This window comes from Euprymna scolopes, chromosome 35, assembly GCF_053919585.1.
Source record: "Euprymna scolopes isolate OS-2025 chromosome 35, ASM5391958v1, whole genome shotgun sequence".
NCBI lineage: Eukaryota > Metazoa > Mollusca > Cephalopoda > Sepiida > Sepiolidae > Euprymna > Euprymna scolopes.
The window spans coordinates 40,696,902-40,723,391 of NC_136516.1; the positions used below are offsets into that span (position 1 = coordinate 40,696,902).

At 32.1% G+C, this 26,490-nt stretch overlaps 1 protein-coding gene and 2 pseudogenes across 1 annotated transcript in view; 1 reads left to right on the forward strand and 2 right to left on the reverse strand.

The window, feature by feature from the left end:
* The window catches only part of LOC145259607 (contactin-like), a 193,192-nt gene that overhangs the window by 48,750 nt on the left and 117,952 nt on the right, over positions 1-26,490 (forward strand). The window lies entirely within an intron of this gene.
* LOC145260079 (U2 spliceosomal RNA) lies at positions 10,837-10,970 on the reverse strand (annotated as a pseudogene).
* On the reverse strand, positions 18,266-18,399 carry LOC145260086 (U2 spliceosomal RNA; annotated as a pseudogene).

Genomic DNA, 26,490 nt, shown 5'->3' on the forward strand with positions numbered 1-26,490 from the left:
ACAAAATATCTATCATTATTTCGATTTGTTGTTCATGATAAAAATTTAATATTGATACATTGTAATAAACATTTCCATTGCTTTTATCTTTTTATCAATACATATACTTGGTTGATAATTAGAGGACACAACTAACCCTATACTTTGCTTTACTTTGTTTTGTATATATATTTTGTATTGTGTGGAATTAACAAAGATTCATATGCAGGAATCTGTTGATACATTCCAAGAATCCCAATGCGACCAACAAACTTGAAAGACTACAATTTCTTTTTACTATGACCAATAAGAAAGCTCAAGGACTAAGTTGTTGGACTCATCCTGATCACCATTTTAAATTATTGTTAACAGTAAGTTTAACATTTTAAGTACAGAATAATATTTCTTTTGACATTTATAAATTACTATTTTCTGTGACAGATGTTACTTTTTCAATATTGATTGTACCCTCTTTTGTGTTTTTAAATTTTGCATACAATAATATTAAGCACACCATACCAAGACCACAATTTCAGTATCTAATAAACTTCCTACCAAGGTCAATGTTTTCAAGTGACAACGGAGAGTATTCATGTTATGTTTCACATTTTTATGTTTTGAAATATTTTGCTGCTTAATATCAAATTCAGCAGATGAGTTCTTTCTTATGCATCAAACAATTACATTTTCTGATATTCATTCAAACTAATTATTGAAAATCAATTTCATATTTTCTTTACTAAAATATTACTATGCTTGATTTCATCAAGTGGTGCGAATCTGTTTTTTACACTAACAATGTGCACATTTTTTTAAGAATAAAGTTTTTTTTTTTTAAGGTGGTGAAGGTGATCCGGGGAGTTTTTTTTGTTTTTTTTTTCCAAAAAAGGTACTTTTTACGAATGGGTATCCAAGAAACATTCAGTATTTTGTCGGAAATTAAGATTTTCATTGACAACTCTCAATACTATCAGAAATGACCAATCTACACAATACAAACTAACTGTTTTGTTGGCTTTTTATTCTAACTCCAAACTAACCCATAACTACATATTGCTTTTATTTTGCAAATTTGATTTCCTTTAGTTTATATTGTGTAGCTGAATCAGAAATTGATTTAACTTTTGTCATTTGTAATTAACATGCTTTCAGCGCAATTACTACAGTGTAATCACACATGATATACCAAAATAAAAACACTTCAGATAAAGTCTTCTTACATAGAATTCAGTTTCTTACATGACATCTGATGAAGTCAGTACAAACGTTACAAACTAATACTTGAAAAACAATTTGACATTTACTGTACTACAATATCATATTTGTATAGAAGTAGAAATCTGGATACCTATTCTGATACCTAATAAAAGAAAGGACACTCTTTGGGGCGGATTTTGATGATAACAAGTCACTAATAAGAAATTATAATAAACATTGAAATAATTTAAGAATTTTACCAAAATAAAATTGCATGGTAATCACCCAATTTCTGCCACAAAATTTTGATTGGCAAAACTCATAAACAGAAAATATATATTTTCTAATTTCATCTTTTTTTTTTACATAATCTGATTTGATGTTTTCCTAAATATTCAAATCACTATTTTTTTGCTGCTTAATATCAAATACAGCAAATGAGTTATTTTTTATGCATCAAACAATTACATTTTCTCATTCATCCAAACTAATCACTGAACATCAATTTCATATTTTCTTCACTAAAATATTACTGTGCTTGATGTCATCAAGTAGAGCGGATCATTTTTTTTTCATTTGTTCACACATTTTTCCAATTTATATATATTTTGTCTAAGATTCCTAGCCTATGTCATTGCATACCAATCTGTTTATTAAAAGTTAAGGTTCACTGTAAACACATACGTTACACCAAAATAAAAACGCTTCAGATAATGTCTTGATATTCAATTAAGTTTCTCACATGACATCTTATGAAGTTAGTAGAAATGTTACAGACTTTTGAATCTCAAACACTTTCAATACTGTGCACTGATATTTTCTTTTTTGGAATATAAGCACATTCATGATTTTTTTTACAAACGCCAACAAATGTCACATTTTGTAGCAATGTACTGAAACAATTATAAAAATAGGTATCTAGGAAAAGGCCACTACATATGTTATAAATTCCAAATTTCCACAACCTGGCAAATACTGGTACACGCTAGCAAATTTAGATTTGTAATTACAGAATATGATTCTAATTTTTTCCTTTGCTCTTTATTCTAACACTACACTAAGTTTACTGTTTTATTTCGCTACAGTTGATATTGTGTAGAACAATAAGAAAATCATAGTGAACAATGCATTCAACAAAATTTCACACACATTTCTAGATACCTATATCTAATAAGTTCAAAAGAAAGGACACACTTAGGGAGGTATTTTGGTGGTCAAGTCACTAAATAGAGATTAGCTGGTTTCCCGGCATAGCCCAAGATGTAATAAAGATTGACTGAAATACATGTTCTAGCTGGTTTCTAGGCGTTGCCAGGGATGTAATATAGACACATTATGTTGTATATTACCTGTTCTCTTCTCCCTAAGGTAAAACAATTTCATGTACATGCTGTAAATTACCTACACTAGGGATAAAACATGAACAATACCAGTCCTAGGGTAGATAAAACAAATAATACATAGAGATGAAAGATTCCTCTCCCCTAAGAATAAAACATATATTCAATATCTGCTTTTGTTTTTTCATTGTTTATACGGTCCCGAGCAACGCCGGGTAGCCCTGCTAGTCTATATATATAAAAGGCAAAAATCGGTGTGTATGTATGTATGTATGTATGTTTGTTTGTAACGCTAAAACTTTTGACAGACACAACCAAAGTTGACAAATTAGGTAGCATATTGCACCTTGATCACCCGGATGACAAATATCGAAATTTCACGTCAAACGGACAACTAGAAGGGGGTTAACTGATCATTTTTCTCCCAGGGGGGCCCCCCAAAAAACCTGTCATTTTAACATTATTCATTAGCTGTCACGTGACGTGACGTCAGCTCAGTAAAATGTCGGCTACGCTGAGCCTCTGACGTACATTAAAGCTGCCTGCGAGGAGTATCATTGATACTATAACACAGTTAAATATTAGTTTAAGAGTCGAACCGTTATTACCAACGGATTTATCGCACTTCAAAAAGAAGAATCCCAAAATTACATAAAAATTGACGTAGGGAAAATGTTTTTATTTTTGCTTGAAGTTTTTTACCGGCGAAGAAAGATGACTATGCTCTTTGCTATAGTTTACCATGTAAACAAGGCTTTAGCCATTTTGTTTTTACCTCCTAACTCTGTTAAACTGGAAGGGGGAGGGGTGGCTATCAGTATAAGGCCGCTTAAATACACGAAAATTACTTTTATACGAGTTTGTTTTCTTATGAATGGAACCGCGTTTATAGGGGGGAGGGGGGAGGAGGCAATGTGCACAGTCTCCCAAGCATTACCTACTATAAAAAAAGATGCACATTTACCCTCTTCTCTCACCCTCTTTCTCTCTCTCTCTCTCTTTCTCTTCTCTCTCTCACTCTCTTTCTCTATCACCCTCTTCTCTCTCTCTCTTTCACTTCTCTCTCTCATCCTCTTTCTCTCTCTCTCACCCTCTTCTCTCTCTCTACCTTTTTCTCTTCTCTCTCGCACCCTCTTCTCTCTCTCTCACCCGCTTCTCTCTCTCTACCTCTTTCTCTTCTCTCTCGCACCCTCTTCTCTCTCTCACCCGCTTCTCTCTCTCTACCTCTTTCTCTTATCTCTCTCTCTCTCTCAACCTCTTCTCTCTCTCTCTCTTACCCTCTTCTCTCTCTCACTCTCTGTGTACACCTTTTTCTCTTCTCTCTCTCTCTGACCCTCTTTCTCTCTCTCTCACCCTCTTTTTCTGCTCTCTCTCACCCTTCTCTCTCTCTCTCTCTACCTCTTTCTCTTCTCTATCACCCTCTTTCCCTGCTCTCTCTCACCTTCATCTCTCTCTCTCTACCTATTTCTCTTCTCTCTCTCTCCCTCTGCTCTCTCTCACCCTCTTCTTTCTCCCTCACCCTCTTCTCTCTCTCTCTCTCTCTACCTCTTTCTCTTATCTCTCTCTCTCACTACCTCTCTCTCTCTCACCCTCTTCTCTCTCTCACCCTCTTTCTCTCTTACCCTCTTCTCTCTCTACCTCTTTCACTTCTCTCACCCTCTTTCTCTCTCACCCTCTTTCTCTGCTCTCTCTCACCCTCTTCTCTGCTCTCTCTCACCCTCTTCTCTCTCTACCTCTTTCTCTTCTCTCTCTCTCACCCTCTTCTCTCTCTCTTACCTATTTTGTAATATATATATATAGATATATATATTGTACAAACTATTGTACAAACTATTACCACTTATCAAGGCCTATAGGCCACTCGAGGATGAAAGTTTAAAAGTGCACAGTAGTCAAATTCGGCAAAGATGACGGAACCGCTTTAAGAGGAGGATGAATTATTCAGTGACTCCAACCTATTTTGTTACATATATGTATGTATATATTTTTGTAAAAAATATATATTACTACTTATCAAGGCCCATAGGACACTCGAGGATTAGAGTTGAAAAGTGCACAGCAGTCAAATCTGGGAAAGAGGATGGAACCGCTTTAACGGGAGGATGAGTTATTCAGCGACTCCAACCTATTTTGGTATATATATATTTATATCTATATTTATTTTTAAATATATATTACCACTTATCAAGGCCCATAGGCCACACGAGGATGAGAGTTTAAAAGTGCACAGTAGTCAAATTCGGCAAAGATGATGGAACCGCTTTAAGAGGAGGATGAATTATTCAGTGACTCCAACCTATTTTGTTATATATATGTATGTATATATTTTTGTAAAAAATATATATTACTACTTATCAAGGCCCATAGGACACTCGAGGATTAGAGTTGAAAAGTGCACAGTAGTCAAATTCGGGAAAGAGGATGGAACCGCTTTCACGGGAGGATGAGTTATTCAGCGACTCCAACCTGTTTTTTTATATATATATTTATATCTATATTTATTAAAAAATATATATTACCACTTATCAAGGACAATAGGCCACTCGAGGATGAGAGTTGAATAGTGCACTGTATAAAAAATACGGTAAAGAGGATGGAACCGCTTTAACGGGAGGATGAGTTATTCAGCAACTCCAACCTATTTTTTTATATATATATATATATATATACTTTTATTAAAAAATATATATTACCACTTATCAAGGACAATAGGCCACTCGAGGATGAGAGTTGAAAAGTGCATAGTAGTAAAATTCGGGAAAGAGGATGGAACCGCTTTAACGGGAGGATGAGTTATTCAGCGACTCCAACCTATTTTTTATATATATATATATATATATATATATATATATTTATAACAAAAATATATTACCACTTATCAAGGCCCATAGGCTACTCGAGGATAAGAGTTGAAAAGTGCACATTAGTCAAATTCGGGAAAGAGGATGGAACCGCTTTAACGGGAGGATGAGTGATTCAGCGACTCCAACCTATTTTGTTATATATATATATATATATATATATATATATATATATATTTTGTACAAACTATATATTACCACTTATCAAGGCCCATAGGCCACACGAGGATGAGAGTTTAAAAGTGCACAGTAGTCAAATTTGGGAAAGAGGATTTAATCGCTTTAATAGAAGGATGAATTATTCAGCGACTCACACCTGTTTTGGTATATATATATATATATATTTATAAAAAAATATGTATTACCACTTATCAAGGCCCATAGGCCACTCGAGGATGAGAGTTAAAAAGTCCACAGTAGTCAAATTTGGGAAAGAGGATGGAACCGCTTTAACAGGAGGATGAGTTATTCAGCAACTCCAACCTATTTTGTTATATATATATATATATATATATATATATATATATTTTTCATAAAATATGTATTACCACTTATCAAGGCCCATAGTCCACTCGAGGACGAGAGTTGAAAAGTGCACAGTAGTCAAATTGGGGAAAGAGGATGGAACCGCTTTAACGGGAGGATGAGTTATTCAGCGACTCCAACCTTTTTTTTTATTTTGTAAAAAATATATATGACCACTTATCAAGGCCCAGAGGCCACTCGAGGATAAGAGTTGAAAAGTGCACAGTAGTCAAATTTGGGAAATTTGTTATATATCTATTTTTTTGTTACTTAGGCATTTCCACTTATCAAGGCCCAGATACATCTCGAGGATAAGAGTTAAATGTGCACAGTAGTCAATTGGACAATAAGGCCCAGAGGCCACCCGAGGATAAGGGTTGAAAATGGCAGTAGTTAATTGGACAACATAGTAATCGTTAGTAATGGAAAGTCGGGAAATTTGTTATATATATATTTATATTTTGTTTAGATAGGCATTACCACTTATCAAGGCCCAGAGGCCACTAGAGGATAAGTGTTGAAAAGTGCAGTAGTCAATTGGACAAAATATAGTAATTGTTAGTAATGGAAATTCAGTAAATTTGTTATATATATATTAATATTTTGTTAAATACGCATTACCACTTATCAAAGCCCACAGGCCACTCGAGGATAAGGATTGAAAAGTGCACCGTAGTAGTCGGTTGTAATGGAAATGCGGGATATTTGTAATATACCTATTTTTTGTTACTTAGGCACAACCACTTATTAAGGCCCAGAGGCCACTCGATGGTATTACCACTTATCAAGGCCCAGAGGCCACTCGAGGATAAGCGTTTAAAAGTGCAGTAGTCAATTGGACAATATAGTAATCGTTAGTAATGGAAATTCAGTAAATTTGTTATATATATGTATATTTTGTTACATACGCATTACCATTTATCAAGGCCCAGAGGCCACTCGAGGATAAGGATTGAAAAGTGCACAGTAGTCAATTGGACAATATAGTAATCGTTAGTAATGGAAATTCAGTAAATTTGTTATATACCTATTTTTTGTTATTTGGTCATTTCCACTTATCAAGGCCCAGAGGCCACTCGAGCATAAGAGTTAAAAAGTCCACAGTAGTCAATTGGACAATAAGGCCCAGAGGCCACCCGAGGATAAGGGTTAAAAAGTGCAGTAGTCCATTGGTCAATATAGTAATCGTTAGTAATTACTACTTCTCAAGGCCCAGAGGCCACTCGAGGATAAGGGTTGAAAAGCGCAGTAGTCAATTGGACAATACAGTAATCGTTAGTAATGGAAATTCAGTAAATTTGTTATATATATATATATTTATATTTTGCTAAATACGCATTACTACTTATCAAGGCCCAGACGCCACTCGAGGATAAGGGTTGAAAATATTCAACAAATTTTTTATCTACAGATTAGAAAATTTGTATATAGGGTATTCAGACATATGGAATATATCTAGCATAATCTATCTATTATATCTATAAAAGTCAGAATGTTTGTGTGTGTGGGTGTGTGTGAGGTAGAGAGAGAGAGAGAGAACAATTCTTAACCTATATATTCAACAAATTTTTTATCTACAGATTTTAAATTTGTTATAAAGGGTATTCATACATACGGAAATATATCTAGCATAATCTATCTATTATATCTACAAAAGTGAAAATGTGTGTGTCTGTGAGAGAGAGAGCAATTCTCAACCTATATAATCAACAAATTTTTTATCTACAGATTAGATAATTTGTATATAGGGTATTCAGACATATGGAAATATATCTAGCATAATCTATCTATTATATCTATAAAAGTGAGAATGTTTGCGTGTGTGTGTGAGGTAGCAAGAGAGAGAGAGACAGAGCGAGAGAACAATTCTCAACCTATATATTCAACAAATTTTTTATCTACAGATTTGAAAATTGGTATATAGGGTATTCAGACATATGGAAATATATCTAGCATAATCTATCTATTATGTCTATAAAAGTGAGAATATGTCTGTGTGTGAGAGAGAGAGAGTAAGAACAATTCTCACCCTTTATATTCAACAAATTTTTATCTACAGATTAGAAAATTTTTATATAGTGTATTCAGACATATGGAAATATATCTAGCATAATCTATCTATTATATCTATAAAAGTGAGCATGCGTGAGAGGAGAGAGAGAGAGAGAGAACAATTCTCAACCTATATACTCAACAAATTTTTTATCTACAGATTTGAAAATTTGTATATAGATTATTCAGACACATGGAAATATATCTAGCATAATTTATCTATTATATCTATAAAAGTGAGAATGTGTGGGTGTGTGAGAGAGAGAATGAGAGAGAACAATTCTCAGCTTATATATGCAACAAATTGTTTATCTACAGATCCGAAATATCACATTTGTATAGAAGTAGAAATCTGGATACCTATTCTGATACCTAATAAAAGAAAGGACACTCTTTGGGGCGGATTTTGATGATAACAAGTCACTAATAAGAAATTATAATAAACATTGAAATAATTTAAGAATTTTATCAAAATAAAATTGCATGGTAATCACCCAATTTCTGCCACAAAATTTTGATTGGCAAAACTCATAAACAGAAAATATATATTTTCTAATTTCATCTTTTTTTTTTACATAATCTGATTTGATGTTTTCCTTAATATTCAAATCACTATATTTTGCTGCTTAATATCAAATACAGCAAATGAGTTATTTTTTATGCATCAAACAATTACATTTTCTCATTCATCCAAACTAATCACTGAACATCAATTTCATATTTTCTTCACTAAAATATTACTGTGCTTGATGTCATCAAGTGGAGCGGATAATTTTTTTTTCATTTGTTCACACATTTTTCCAATTTATATATATTTTGTCTAAGATTCTTAGCCTATGTCATTGCATACCAAGCTGTTTATTAAAAGTTACGGTTCACTGTAAACACATACGTTACACCAAAATAAAAACGCTTCAGATAATGTCTTGATATTCAATTAAGTTTCTCACATGACATCTTATGAAGTTAGTAGAAATGTTACAGACTTTTGAATCTCAAACACTTTCAATACTGTGCACTGATATTTTCTTTTTTGGAATATAAGCACATTCATGATTTTTTTTTACAAACGTCAACAAATTTCACAATGTGTAGCAATGTACTGAAACAATTATAAAAATATTTGTTTTTATTTTGGATGATGCAGGGCATCCGAAGAGAGATTTTTCTAACAAAATGAAAGTATAATTTTTAGCAATAGGTATCTAGGAAAAGGCCACTACATACGTTATAAATTACAAATTTCCACAACCTGGCAAATACTGGTACACGCTAGCAAATTTAGATTTGCAATTACAGAATATGATTCTAATTTTTTCCTTTGCTCTTTATTCTAACACTACACTAAGTTTACTGTTTTATTTCGCTACAGTTGATATTGTGTAGAACAATAAGAAAATCATAGTGAACAATGCATTCAACAAAATTTCACACACATTTCTAGATACCTATATCTAATAAGTTCAAAAGAAAGGACACACTTAGGGAGGTATTTTGGTGGTCAAGTCACTAAATAGAGATTAGCTGGTTTCCCGGCATAGCCCAGGATGTAATAAAGATTGACTGAAATACATGTTCTAGCTGGTTTCTAGGCGTTGCCAGGGATGTAATATAGACACATTATGTTGTATATTACCTGTTCTCTTCTCCCTAAGGTAAAACAATTTCATATACATGCTGTAAATTACCTATGCTAGGGATAAAACATGAACAATACCAGTCCGGGGGTAGATAAAACAAATAATACATAGAGATGAAAGATTCGTCTCCCCTAAGAATAAAACATATGTTCAATATCTGCTTTTGTTTTTTCATTGTTTATACGGTCCCGAGCAACGCCGGGTAGCCCTGCTAGTATATATATAAAAGGCAAAAATCGGTGTGTATGTATGTATGTATGTATGTTTGTTTGTAACGCTAAAACTTTTGAAAGACGGAACCAGAGTTGACAAATTTGGTATCATATTGCACCTTGATCACCCGGATGACAAATATCGAAATTTCACGTCAAACGGACCAGTAGAAAGGGGTCAACTGATCGTTTTTCTCCTAGGGGGGCCCCCCAAAAAACCTGTCATTTTAACGTTATTCAATACGTGTCACGTGACGTGACGTCAGCTCAAACTTTTGACAGACACAACCAAAGTTGACAAATTATGTATCATATTGAACCTTGATCACCCGCATGACAAATATCGAAATTCCACACCAAACGGACCATTAAAAGGGGGTGAACTGATCATTTCTCTCCTAGGGGGGCCCCCAAAAAAACCTGTCATTTTAATGTTAATATTACATAATCCAAAAACGCTTAGTCATGTCACGTGACGTGACGTCAACATCCAGTAATGGCGAACAAATGTAAGCAAACACTTTGTTTTACCGATACTTTTGTAATTTCTCTTCTGCTTTGTTCTAGAGATTATTAAACTCCATGACAATGTCTCCAACGTATTTAACTGGTTAAAAATAGTATTTATACAAGAGTTTTAACGAAAAATATCAGGAAAAAATGTACAGGAATAAAAAAAAATTCAGCTTTCAAAATATTCGTCGATAAAAAAAACGATCTTTATATTTACGCTAGCCATTTTGTATATTACCACGTGACCTGCTATCTCTTAAACTGGAGGGGGGGGATCCACTTGAATCCAACAAAACCAGTAATTTTTTTTTTCTATTATATATACATCATTTTCTATAAAATTAAGTGTAGACTTTATAATTAAAACAAAAAATGTTATTCATACTAAAAAAAAAAAAACGCTTAGTCATGTCACGTGACGTGACGTCAACATCCACTAATGGCGAACAATTGTACCTATTTACTATGCCTCCCCACGGGACAGAGTTAGACACCAGGGTCGTTTTTTAACGTGGAGAAAAGGTACAAAAATAAAAATTGTCTCAGTCGTGGAGGATTTCTCCTCCACCGAAAGAGAACAAGAAATAGAAGTGCAGCATCTGAAGAACAGATACTACACTTTGATCTTGACCAAAAGGCCAAGAATGCGAACAATTGTAAATAACAACTTTTTTCACAAAACCAACACCGTCTTTCTTTTTTTTCTCTCTCTTTCTCTCTCTCACCCACTTACTCTTCCCTCTCTCTCACCCTCTTTCTCTTGACGTCACACCACTGTTAAACTGTGGGGGGGGGGAACACATTCCCAGGCATTATCTCCTATAGATGCACATTTTATTAGAAATTCAGCTTTCAAAATATTAGACGATAATAAAAATATAAAACCAACACCCTCTTTCTCTTTTCTCTCTCTCTCACCAACTTACTCTTCTCTCTCTCTCACCCTCTTTCTCTTGACCTCCTACTACTGTTAAACTGTGTGTGTGTGTGGGGGGGGGAAGAGGCAGCTTGAAAACCAACAAAAACAGTGCACAGTTTCCCAAGCATTTGGGGTGGGAAGGGGGGGAAGAAGCCGAGCGCACAGTTTCGTGTGAGAGAGAGAGAACAATTCTCAACCTATATACTCAACAAATTTTTTATCTACAGATTTGAAAGTTTGTATATAGGGTATTCAGACATATGGAAATATATCTAGCATAATCTATCTATTATATCTATAAAAGTGAAAATGTGTGTGTGTGTGAGGTAGCCAGAGAGAGAGAGAGAGAGAGAGAGAGAGAGAGAGAGAGAGAGAGACAACAATTCTCAACCTATATATTCAATACATTTTTTATCTACAGATTTGAAAATTTGTATATAGGGTATTCAGACATATGGAAATATATCTAGCATAATCTATCTATTATATCTATAAAAGTGAAAATGTGTGTGTGTGTGTGTGTGTGTGTGTGTGTGTGCGTAAGAGAGAGAGAGAACAATTCTCAACCTATATACTCAACGTATTTTTATCTACGGATTTTAAACTTTGTATATAGGGTATTCAGACATATAGAAATATATCTAGCATAATCTATACATTATATCTATAAAAGTGAGAATGTGAGTGTGTGAGAGAGAGAGAACAATTCTCAACCTATATATTCAACAAATTTTTTACCTACAGATTTGAAAATTTGTATATTGGGTATTCAGACATATGGAAATATATCTAGCATAATCGATCTATTATATCTATAAAAGTCAGAATGTTTGCGTGTGGTTGTGTGTGTAAGGTTGCGAGAGAGAGAGAGAGAACAATTCTCAACCTATCTATTCAATAAATTTGTTATCTACAGATTTGACCATTTGTATATAGGGTATTCAGACATATGGAAATATATCCAGCATAATCTTTCTATTATATCCATAAAAGTGAGAATGTGTGCGTGAGAGAGAGAGAGAGAGTAAGTACAATTCTCACCCTATATATTCAACAAATTTTTTATCTACGTATTAGAAAATTTGTATATAGGGTATTCAGACATATGGAAATATATCTAGCATAATCTATCTATTATATCTAGAAAAGTGAGAATGTGTGTGAAAGAGAGAGAGAGAAGAGAGAGAGAGAACAATTCTCAACCTATATATTCAACTAATTTTTATGTACAGATCTGAAAATTTGTATACAGGGTATTCAGACATATGGAAATATATCTAGCATAATCTATTATATCTATAAAAGGTAGACTGTGTGTGTGTGTGTGTGAGTGAGTGAGTGAGTGAGTGAGTGAGTGAGAGAGAGAGAGAGAGAACAATTCTCAACCTATATACTCAACAAATTTTGTATCTACAGATTTGATAATTTGTATATAGGGTATTCAGACATAAGGAAATATATCTAGCATAATCTATCTATTATATCTATAAAAGTGAGAATGTGTGTGAAAGAGAGAGAGAGAGAGAACAATTCTCAACCTATATATTCAACAAATTCTATCTTTACAGATTTGAAAATTTGTATATAGGGTATTCAGACATTTGGAAATATATCTAGCATAATCTATTATATCTATAAAAGTGAGAATGTGTGTGTGAGAGAGAGAAAGAACAATTCTCAACCTATATACTCAACAAATTTTTTATCTACAGATTTAAAAATTTGTATATAGGGTATTCAGACATATAGAAATATATCTAGCATAACCTATCTATTATATCTATAAAATGACCATGTGTGTGTGTGTGAGAGAGAGAGAGAGAGTCAGAGAGAGAGAGAGAACAATTTTCAGCCTATATATTCAACACATTTTTTATCTACAGATTTGACAATTTGTATATAGGGTATTCAGACATATAGCAATATATCTAGCATATTCTATCTATTATATCAATAAATGTGAGAATGTGTATGTGTGTGTGTGTGAGGTAGCCAGAGAGAGAGAGAGAAAGAGAGGAAGGAAAATTCTCACCCTATATATTCAACAAATTTTTTATCTACATATTAGAAAATTTGGATATAGGGTATTCAGACGTATGGAAATATATCTAGCATAATCTATCTATTATATCTATAAAAGTGAGAATGTGTGTGTGAGAGAGAGAGAAAGAGAGAGAGAGAACAATTCTCAACCTATATATTCAACTAATTTTTTATCTACAGATTTGAAAATGTGTATATTGGGTATTCAGACATATGTAAATATATCTGGCATAATCTATGTATTATATCTATAAAAGTGTGAATGTGAGTGATGGAAAGAGCAAAAAATTCTCAACCTATATTTACAACAAATTGTTTATCTACAGATTTGAAAATTTGTATGTAGGGTATTCAGACATATGGAAATATATCTAGCATAATCTATTATATCTATAAAAGGTTGAATGTGTGTGTGTGTGTGTGTGTGTGTGTGTGTAGGTGTGTGTGAGAGAGAACAATTCTCAACCTATATACTCAACAAATTTTTTATCTACAGATTTGAAATTTTGTATATAGGGTATTCAGACATATAGAAATATATCTAGCATAATCTTTCTATTATATCTATAAAAGTGAGAATATGTGTGTGAGAGAGAGAGAGAGAGAACAATTCTCAACCTATATATTCCACACATTTTTGGGTACAGATTTGAAAATTTGTATATAGGGTAGGCAGACATATAGAAATATATCTAGCATAATCTATCTATTATATCTATAAAAGTGAGAACTTGTGTGTGTGTGTGTGTGTGTGAGAGAGAGAGAGAGAACAATTCTTAACCTACATACTCAACAAATTTGTTATCTACAGCTTAGAAAATTTGTATATAGGGTATTCAGACATATGGAAATATATCTAGCATAATCTATCTATTATAACTACAAAAGTCAGAATGTGTGTGTGAGAGAGAGAGAGAACAATTCTAAACCTATATATTCAACAAATTTTTTATCTACAGATTTGAAAATTTGTATATAGGGTATTCAGACATATGGAAATATATCTAGCATAATCTATCTATTTTATCTATAAAAATGAGAATGTGTGTGTGTGAGATAGCGAGAGAGAGAGAGAGAAAAAGAGAGAGAGAGAAAAATTCTCAACCTATACATTCAACAAATTTTTTATCCACAGATTTGAACATTTGTATATAGGGTGTTCAGACATATAGAAATATATCTAGCATAATCTATCTATTATATGTATAAAAGTGAGAATGTGTGTGTGTGTGAGAGAGAGGACAATTCTCAACCTATGTATGCAACAAATTTTTTATCTACAGATTTCAAAATTTGTATATTGGGCATTCAGACATATTTCAATATATCTGGCATAATCTGTCTATTATATCTATAAAAGTGAGAATGTGTGGGATAGAGAGAGAGAACAATTCTCAACCTATATACTCAACAAATTTTTTATCTACAGATTTGAAAATTTGTATATAGGGTATTCAGACATATGGAAATATATCTAGCATAATCTATTATATCTATAAAAGTGAGAATGTGTGTGTGTGTGTCTGTGTGTGTGTGTGAGAGAGAGAGAGAGAGAGAGAACAATTCTCAACCCATATACTCAACAAATTCTTTATCTACAGATTTTAAAATTTGTATATAGATTATTCATACAAATAGAAATATATCTAGCATAATCTTTCTATTATATCTATAAAATGAGAATGTGTGTGTGTGTGTGAGCGAGAGAGAGAGAGAGAGAGAGAGAGAGAGAGAGAGAGAGAACAGTTCTCAACCTATACATTCAACAAATTTTTTATCTACAGATTTGAAAATTTGAATATAGGGTATTCAGAAATATCGAAATATATCTAGCATAATCTATTATATCTTTAAAAGTTAGAATGTGTGTGTGTGAGAGATAGAGAGAACAATTCTCAACCTATGCACTCTACAAATTTTTTATCTACAAATTAGAAAATTTGTATATAGGGTATTCACACATATGGAAATATATCTAGCATAATCTATCTATTATATCTATAAAAGTTAGAATGTGTGTGTGTGAGGTAGCGAGAGAGAGAGAGAGAGTAAGAACAATTTTCAACCTATATATTCAACAAATATTTGATCTACAGATTAGAAAATTTGTATATAGGGTATTCAGATATATGGAAATATATCTAGCATAATCTATCTATTATATCTCTAAAATTGAGAATGTGTGTGTGAGAGAGAGAGAACAATTTTCAACCTATATACTCAACAAATTTTTTATCTACAGATTTGAAAATTTGTATATAGGGTATTCAGACATATGGAAATATATCTAGAGTAATCTATCTATTATATCTATAAAAGTGAGAATGCGTGTGTGTGTGAGAGAGAGCGACACAGAACAATTCTCAACCTATATATTCAACAAGTTTTTTATGTACAGATCTGAAATATCCCATTTGTATAGAAGTAGAAATCTTGATACCTACTCTGATACCTAATAAAAGAAAGGACACTCTTTAGGGCGGATTTTGATTATAACAAGTCACTAATTAGAAATTATAATAAACCTTCAAATAATTTAAGAATTTTACCAAAATAAAATTGCATGGTAATCACCCAATTTCTGCCACAAAATTTTGATTGGCAGAACTCATAAACATAAAATATATATTTTCTAATTTCATCTTTTTTTTTCTTTTTACATAATCTGGTTTGATGTTTTCCCAAATATTCAAATCACTATATTTTGCTGCTTAATATCAAATACAGCAACTGAGTTATTTTTATGCATCAAACAATTACATTTTCTCATTCATCCAAACTAATCACTGAACATCAATTTCATATTTTCTTCACTAAAATATTACTGTGCTTGATGTCATCAAGTGGAGCGGATCATTTTTTTTTCATTTGTTCACACATTTTTCCAATTTATATATATTTTGTTAAAGATTCTTAGCCTATGTCATTGCATACCAATCTGTTTATTAAAAGTTAAGGTTCACTGTAAACACATATGTTACACCAAAATAAAAACGCTGCAGATAATGTCTTGATATTCAATTCAGTTTCTCACATGACATCTTATGAAGTTAGTAGAAATGTTACAGACTTTTGAATCTCAAACACTTTCAATACTGTGCACTGATATTTTCTTTTTTGCAATATAAGCACATTCATGATTTTTTTTACAAACGTTAAAAACTTTCACATTGTGTAGCAATATACTGAAACAATTATAAAAATATTTGTTTTTATTTTGAATGATGCAGGGCATCCGAAGAGAGATTTTTCTAACAAAATGAAAGTATAATTTTTAGCAATAGGTATCTAGGAAAAGGCCACTACATATGTTATAAGTTCCAAATTTCCACAACCTGGCAAATACTGGTACACGCTAGCAAATTTAGATTTGCAATTACAGAATATGATTCTAATTTTTTCCTTTGCTCTTTATTCTAACACGACACTAAGTTTACTGTGTTATTTCGCTACAGTTGATATTGTGTAGAACAATAAGAAAATCATAGTGAACAATGCATTCAACAAAATTTCACACACATTTCTAGATACCTATATCTAATAAGTTCAAAAGAAAGGACACACTTAGGGAGGTATTTTGGTGGTCAAGTCACTAATAAGAGATTAGCTGGTTTCCCGGCATAGCCCAGGATATAATAAAGATTGACTGAAATACATGTTCTAGCTGGTTTCTAGGCGTTGCCAGGGATGTAATATAGACACATTATGTTGTATATTACCTGTTCTCTTCTCCCTAAGGTAAAACAATTTCATATACATGCTGTAAATTACCTATGCTAGGGATAAAACATGAACAATACCAGTCCTAGGGTAGATAAAACAAATAATACATAGAGATGAAAGATTCCTCTCCCCTAAGAATCAAACATATGTTCAATATCTGCTTTTGTTTTTTTCATTGTTTATACGGTCCCGAGCAACGCCGGGTAGCCCTGCTAGTCTATATATATAAAAGGCAAAAATCGGTGTGTATGTATGTATGTATGTATGTATGTATGTATGTATGTTTGTTTGTAACGCTAAAACTTTTGAAAGACGGAACCAGAGTTGACAAATTTGGTATCATATTGCACCTTGATCACCCGGATGACAAATATCGAAATTTCACGTCAAACGGACCAGTAGAAAGGGGTCAACTGATCGTTTTTCTCCTAGGGGGGCCCCCCAAAAAACCTGTCATTTTAACGTTATTCAATACGTGTCACGTGACGTGACGTCAGCTCAAACTTTTGACAGACACAACCAAAGTTGACAAATTATGTATCATATTGAACCTTGATCACCCGCATGACAAATATCGAAATTCCACACCAAACGGACCATTAAAAGGGGGTGAACTGATCATTTCTCTCCTAGGGGGGCCCCCCAAAAAACCTGTCATTTTAATGTTAATATTACATAATCCAAAAACGCTTAGTCATGTCACGTGACGTGACGTCAACATCCAGTAATGGCGAACAAATGTAAACAAACACTTTGTTTTACCGATACTTTTGTAATTTCTCTTCTGCTTTGTTCTAGAGATTATTAAACTCCATGACAATGTCTCCAACGTATTTAACTGGTTAAAAATAGTATTTATACAAGAGTTTTAACGAAAAATATCAGGAAAAAATGTACAGGAATAAAAAAAAATTCAGCTTTCAAAATATTCGTCGATAAAAAAACCGATCTTTATATTTACGCTAGCCATTTTGTATATTACCACGTGACCTGCTATCTCTTAAACTGGAGGGGGGGGATCCACTTGAATCCAACAAAACCAGTAATTTTTTTTTTCTATTATATATACATCATTTTCTATCAAATTAAGTGTAGACTTTATAATTAAAACAAAAAATGTTATTCATACTAAAAAAAAAAAAACGCTTAGTCATGTCACGTGACGTAACGTCAACATCCACTAATGGCGAACAATTGTACCTATTTACTATGCCTCGCCACGGGACAGAGTTAGACACCAGGGTCGTTTTTTAACGTGGAGAAAAGGTACAAAAATAAAAATTGTCTCAGTCGTGGAGGATTTCTCCTCCACCGAAAGAGAACAAGAAATAGAAGTGCAGCATCTGAAGAACAGATACTACACTTTGATCTTGACCAAAAGGCCAAGAATGCGAACAATTGTAAATAACAACTTTTTTCACAAAACCAACACCGTCTTTCTTTTTTTTTCTCTCTCTTTCTCTCTCTCACCCACTTACTCTTCCCTCTCTCTCACCCTCTTTCTCTTGACGTCACACCACTGTTAAACTGTGGGGGGGGGAACACATTCCCAGGCATTATCTCCTATAGATGCACATTTTATTAGAAATTCAGCTTTCAAAATATTAGACGATAATAAAAATATAAAACCAACACCCTCTTTCTCTTTTCTCTCTCTCTCACCAACTTACTCTTCTCTCTCTCTCACCCTCTTTCTCTTGACCTCCTACTACTGTTAAACTGTGTGTGTGTGGGGGGGGGAAGAGGCAGCTTGAAAACCAACAAAAACAGTGCACAGTTTCCCAAGCATTTGGGGTGGGAAGGGGGGGAAGAAGCCGAGCGCACAGTTTCGTGTGAGAGAGAGAGAATCAACCTATATACTCAACAAATTTTTTATCTACAGATTTGAAAGTTTGTATATAGGGTATTCAGACATATGGAAATATATCTAGCATAATCTATCTATTATATCTATAAAAGTGAAAATGTGTGTGTGTGTGAGGTAGCCAGAGAGAGAGAGAGGGAGAGAGAGAGAGAGAGAGAGACAACAATTCTCAACCTATATATTCAATACATTTTTTATCTACAGATTTGAAAATTTGTATATAGGGTATTCAGACATATGGAAATATATCTAGCATAATCTATCTATTATATCTATAAAAGTGAAAATGTGTGTGTGTGTGTGTGTGTGTGTGTGTGCGTAAGAGAGAGAGAGAACAATTCTCAACCTATATACTCAACGTATTTTTATCTACGGATTTTAAACTTTGTATATAGGGTATTCAGACATATAGAAATATATCTAGCATAATCTATACATTATATCTATAAAAGTGAGAATGTGAGTGTGTGAGAGAGAGAGAGCAATTCTCAACCTATATATTCAACAAATTTTTTACCTACAGATTTGAAAATTTGTATATTGGGTATTCAGACATATGGAAATATATCTAGCATAATCGATCTATTATATCTATAAAAGTCAGAATGTTTGCGTGTGGTTGTGTGTATAAGGTTGCGAGAGAGAGAGAGAGAGAACAATTCTCAACCTATCTATTCAATAAATTTGTTATCTACAGATTTGACCATTTGTATATAGGGTATTCAGACATATGGAAATATATCCAGCATAATCTATCTATTATATCCATAAAAGTGAGAATGTGTGCGTGAGAGAGAGAGAGAGAGAGAGAGAGTAAGTACAATTCTCACCGTATATATTCAACAAATTTTTTATCTACCGATTAGAAAATTTGTATATAGGGTATTCAGACATATGGATATATATCTAGCATAATCTATCTATTATATCTAGAAAAGTGAGAATGTGTGTGAAAGAGAGAGAGAGAAGAGAGAGAGAGAGAAGAATTCTCAACCTATATATTCAACTAATTTTTATGTACAGATCTGAAAATTTGTATACAGGGTATTCAGACATATGGAAATATATCTAGCATAATCTATTATATCTATAAAAGGTAGAATGTGTGTGTGAGTGAGTGAGTGAGTGAGTGAGTGAGAGAGAGAGAGAGAGAGAACAATTCTCAACCTATATACTCAACAAATTTTGTATCTACAGATTTGATAATTTGTATATAGGGTATTCAGACATAAGGAAATATATCTAGCATAATCTATCTATTATATCTATAAAAGTGAGAATGTGTGTGAAAGAGAGAGAGAGAGAGAGAACAATTCTCAACCTATATATTCAACAAATTCTATCTTTACAGATTTGAAAATTTGTATATAGGGTATTCAGACATATAGAAATATATCTAGCATAACCTATCTATTATATCTATAAAATGACCATGTGTGTGTGTGTGAGAGAGAGAGAGAGAGTCAGAGAGAGAGAGAGAGAGAGAGAACAATTTTCAGCTTGTGTGTGTGTGAGAAAGAGAGAGAGAGAAAGAGAGGAAGGAAAATTCTCACCCTATATATTCAACAAATTTTTTATCTACATATTAGAAAATTTGGATATAGGGTATTCAGACGTATGGAAATATATCTAGCATAATCTATCTATTATATCTATAAAAGTGAGAATGTGTGTGTGAGAGAGAGAGAAAGAGAGAGAGAGAGAACAATTCTCAACCTATATATTCAACTAATTTTTTATCTACAGATTTGAAAATGTGTATATTGGGTATTCAGACATATGTAAATATATCTGGCATAATCTATGTATTATATCTATAAAAGTGTGAATGTGAGTGATGGAAAGAGCAAAAAATTCTCAACCTATATAACCTATAAAAGTGAGAATATGTGTGAGAGAGAGAGAGAGAGAACAATTCTCAACCTATATATTCCACACATTTTTGGGCACAGATTTGGAAATTTGTATATAGGGTAGGCAGACATATAGAAATATATCTAGCATAATCTATCTATTATATCTATAAAAGTGAGAACTTGTGTGTGTGTGTGTGTGAGAGAGAGAGAGAACAATTCTTAACCTACATACTCAACAAATTTTTTACCTACAGTTTAGAAAATTTGTATATAGGGTATTCAGACATATGGAAATATATCTAGCATAATCTATCTATTATAACTACAAAAGTTAGAATGTGTGTGTGAGAGAGAGAGAGAACAATTCTAAACCTATATATTCAACAAATTTTTTATCTACAGATTTGAAACTTTGTATATAGGGTATTCAGACATATGGAAATATATCTAGCATAATCTATCTATTTTATCTATAAAAGTGAGAATGCGTGTGTGTGAGATAGCGAGAGAGAGAGAGAGAAAAAGAGAGAGATAAAAATTCTCAACCTATACATTCAACAAATTTTTTATCCACAGATTTGAACATTTGTATATAGGGTGTTCAGACATATAGAAATATATCTAGCATAATCTATCTATTATATGTATAAAAGTGAGAATGTGTGTGTGTGTGAGAGAGAGGACAATTGTCAACCTATGTATACAACAAATTTTTTATCTACAGATTTCAAAATTTGTATATTGGGCATTCAGACATATTTTAATATATCTGGCATAATCTGTCTATTATATCTATAAAAGTGAGAATGTGTGTGATAGAGAGAGAGAGAACAATTCTCAACCTATATACTCAACAAATTTTTTATCTACAGATTTGAAAATTTGTATATAGGGTATTCAGACATATGGAAATATATCTAGCATAATCTATTATATCTATAAAAGTGAGAATGTGTGTGTGTGTGAGAGAGAGAGAGAGAGAGAGAGAGAGAACAATTCTCAACCCATATACTCAACAAATTCTTTATCTACAGATTTTAAAATTTGTATATAGAGTATTCATACAAATAGAAATATATCTAGGATAATCTTTCTATTATATCTATAAAAGTGAGAATGTGTGTGTGTGTGAGCGAGAGAGAGAGAGAGAGAGAGAGAGAGAACAGTTCTCAACCTATACATTCAACAAATTTTTATATATAGGGTATTCAGAAATATCGAAATATATCTAGCATAATCTATTATATCTTTAAAAGTTAGAATGTGTGTGTGTGAGAGATAGAGAGAACAATTCTCAACCTATGCACTCTACAAATTTTTTATCTACAAATTAGAAAATTTGTATATAGGGTATTCACACATATGGAAATATATCTAGCATAATCTATCTATTATATCTATAAAAGTTAGAATGTGTGTGTGAGTTAGCCAGAGAGAGAGAGAGAGAGAGTAAGAACAATTTTCAACCTATATATTCAACAAATATTTGATCTACAGATTAGAAAATTTGTATATAGGGTATTCAGACATATGGAAATATATCTAGCATAATCTATCTATTATATCTCTAAAATTGAGAATGTGTGTGTGAGAGAGAGAGAGAGAGAACAATTTTCAACCTATATACTCAACAAATTTTTTTATCTACAGATTTGAAAATTTGTATATAGGGTATTCAGACATATGGAAATATATCTAGAGTAATCTATCTATTATATCTATAAAAGTGAGAATGCGTGTGTGTGTGAGAGAGAGCGACACAGAACAATTCTCAACCTATATATTCAACAAATTTTTTATGTACAGATCTGAAATATCACATTTGTATAGAAGTAGAAATCTTGATACCTACTCTGATACCTAATAAAAGAAAGGACACTCTTTAGGGCGGATTTTGATTATAACAAGTCACTAATTAGAAATTATAATAAACATTCTAATAATTTAAGAATTTTACCAAAATAAAATTGCATGGTAATCACCCAATTTCTGCCACAAAATTTTGATTGGCAGAACTCATAAACATAAAATATATATTTTCTAATTTCATCTTTTTTTTTTCTTTTTACATAATCTGGTTTGATGTTTTCCCAAATATTCAAATCACTATATTTTGCTGCTTAATATCAAATACAGCAACTGAGTTATTTTTATGCATCAAACAATTACATTTTCTCATTCATCCAAACTAATCACTGAACATCAATTTCATATTTTCTTCACTAAAATATTACTGTGCTTGATGTCATCAAGTGGAGCGGATCATTTTTTTTTCATTTGTTCACACATTTTTCCAATTTATATATATTTTAAAGATTCTTAGCCTATGTCATTGCATACCAATCTGTTTATTAAAAGTTAAGGTTCACTGTAAACACATATGTTACACCAAAATAAAAACGCTTCAGATAATGTCTTGATATTCAATTCAGTTTCTCACATGACATCTTATGAAGTTAGTAGAAATGTTACAGACTTTTGAATCTCAAACACTTTCAATACTGTGCACTGATATTTTCTTTTTTGCAATATAAGCACATTCATGACTTTTTTTACAAACGTTAAAAACTTTCACATTGTGTAGCAATATACTGAAACAATTATAAAAATATTTGTTTTTATTTTGAATGATGCAGGGCATCTGAAGAGAGATTTTTCTAACAAAATGAAAGTATAATTTTTAGCAATAGGTATCTAGGAAAAGGCCACTACATATGTTATAAGTTCCAAATTTCCACAACCTGGCAAATACTGGTACATGCTAGCAAATTTAGATTTGCAATTACAAAATATGATTCTAATTTTTTCCTTTGCTCTTTATTCTAACACTACACTAAGTTTACTGTGTTATTTCGCTACAGTTGATATTGTGTAGAACAATAAGAAAATCATAGTGAACAATGCATTCAACAAAATTTCACACACATTTCTAGATACCTATATCTAATAAGTTCAAAAGAAAGGACACACTTAGGGAGGTATTTTGGTGGTCAAGTCACTAAAAAGAGATTAGCTGGTTTCCCGGCATAGCCCAGGATATAATAAAGATTGACTGAAATACATGTTCTAGCTGGTTTCTAGGCGTTGCCAGGGATGTAATATAGACACATTATGTTGTATATTACCTGTTCTCTTCTCCCTAAGGTAAAACAATTTCATATACATGCTGTAAATTACCTATGCTAGGGATAAAACATGAACAATATCAGTCCTAGGGTAGATAAAACAAATAATACATAGAGATGAAAGATTCCTCTCCCCTAAGAATCAAACATATGTTCAATATCTGCTTTTGTTTTTTCATTGTTTATACGGTCCCGAGCAACGCCGGGTAGCCCTGCTAGTCTTCTATATATATAAATCCCAAATGTCTGTGAGTTTGTATGTTTGTATGTAACGCTAAAACTTTTGAAAGACACAACCAGACTTGATAAATTTGGTATCATATCGAAGCCCCGTGTCCCGGATGACAAATATCGAAATTTCACGTCAAACGGACGAGGAGAAAGGGGTAAACGTATCAGTTATCTCCAAGGGGGTCCCAAAAAAAACTGTCATTGTAATGCTTTTTATTACGTAATTCTTGAATGATCCAATGTAATTAATACGTAAAAAAAAAAAGCTTAGTCATGTCACGTGACGTGACGTCAACGTCCACTAATGGCGAACAATTGTTAATAAAAAAATCTTTCTCCGATACTTTTGCATTTTTCTCTTCGGCTCAGTTATATCTTTTTTTTTACTTTATGCCAATGTTTCCATCGTTATTACCTGGTTAAAAATATTATTTATACAAGAGTTTTAACGAAAAATGCCAGGAAAAAATGTACGGGAATAAAAAAATTCACCTTTCAAAATATTAGACGATTATAAAAATATCGTAATATTTATGTAATGTAAAATAATTAGCCATTTTGTATATGACCACGTGACCTCATACCTCTTAAGCTGGAAGGGGGGGGGAGTAAAACCAACACCGTCTCTCTCTCTCACACTTACTCTCTCTCTCTCTCACTTTCTCTATCACCCTCTTTCTATTTTTCTATTCGTTTAAAAACGCTTAGTCATGTCACGTGACGTGACGTCACGGTTTGGTTACTATGGAAACACTTACTTTTTGTGCTGCTTCGAAAAGGAACAAAATTCAACATACACCGCTTCCTCTTCCCTCCCTCCCTCTCTCTCTCTCTCTCTCTCTCTCTCACACACACACACACACTTTCTTCGGTGTGTTTTTGTTGTTACGTACGTATTTTTTTATATTTTTATCTCAGTAATTTTTATTATATTTAATAGCATTTTCTTTTTTTTTTTTTCATGGGAAATTATTTTTCTATTCGTTTTAAGAAAATGCTATTAAAAAATAAAAATGCGATAAATTCTGGCAACAGTTATTTATTTATGCTATTCGCAGCCGGCCGGAAGAAACGCGCATAGACATTTTGTAAACATTGTTTTTAAAAAATATAAAATAATACTTCTATTATGTTTTAAACGACTGTAATAGTTTATTTTGGAAGTATAAAAAAAAGTCCATTAATTTGAACTTAAAGCCTGTTTGAATAAAACTTATATAAAAAAAAACCGTCACTTCCGGCAAATGGGTATGTAAACAACTGGTGGCATTTTTCGAATACATCGGTAAACACTGTATGTTTTTCGAGCTGAATAAATATGTTACATTGAATAAAAACACAAAAAATATATCCAGTTGGATAGAAAAGTAACTTATCTTGCCTTTCCTAACATTTATTTGTTATATATTTGTCTTTTGACCGTCCACTAATGGCGAGTTTTTTTTTTTTTTTAAATAAAACTAATTTTAAAATTTCGATGTTAGAAAAACAGTCCATCACATGTCAATATAAAAATTCTCTTTTTGTTTGATAAAAAGAATAAACAGTTAATAGATACAACAAAAAAGTCCATTAAGTTCAACAAACTAAACTCTTTTATTTATAATAAAACTCTTCGACAGTTTAAATGCTTTCAAAATCCTATGTAAGTATATCGTTTTTACTGTACACAGATTCGAAAAAGTTGTCATCAAACAAATATATGACAGAGTTGAATAAATATGTTACATTGATTAAAAACACTTCTTATTAGCATTTTCTTTTTATATGACAACGTTAATGTTCATGAATCTCTCTTTTAATCATTTTTATCGACTATCAGCCAAATAACCGGGGTCTAAAATTTGGGAAATTATTTTTCTATTCATTTAAAGAATATGCTATTAAAAAAGAAAAAGTCGATAAAAGTTAGACATAAACAGTAAAAAAATAGAAGATATTATTATTAAATAACAATAATTATTAAAAATAAATATTAACATTTACAATAATAAAATGAGTTAGTATTAAAAATAATTATTAAAATAAAAATGAGTTTATTATTAAAAATACATATTAATATTCAAATAAAATTGTTTTTATTATTAAAAATAAATATTAATATTTAAAGTAGAATAAAATGTGTTTATTATTATAAATAAATATTAATATTTAAAATAATATGTGTTTATTATTAAAAATAAATATTAATATTTAAAATAATATAATGTGTTTATTATTACAAATAAATATTAATATTAAAATAAAATGTGTTTATTATTAAAAATAAATATTAAGGAAGGTCAACAGGTGGAGGAAAAATAGTCAATGCAGGTCATACCACCTGACCAGCTAAAATCGCCTTTTTATATAAGGCAGACAGTCAGACTATTTGCCTTGAGGGCGGGCTAAGCCCTCCTACCCCCCCCCC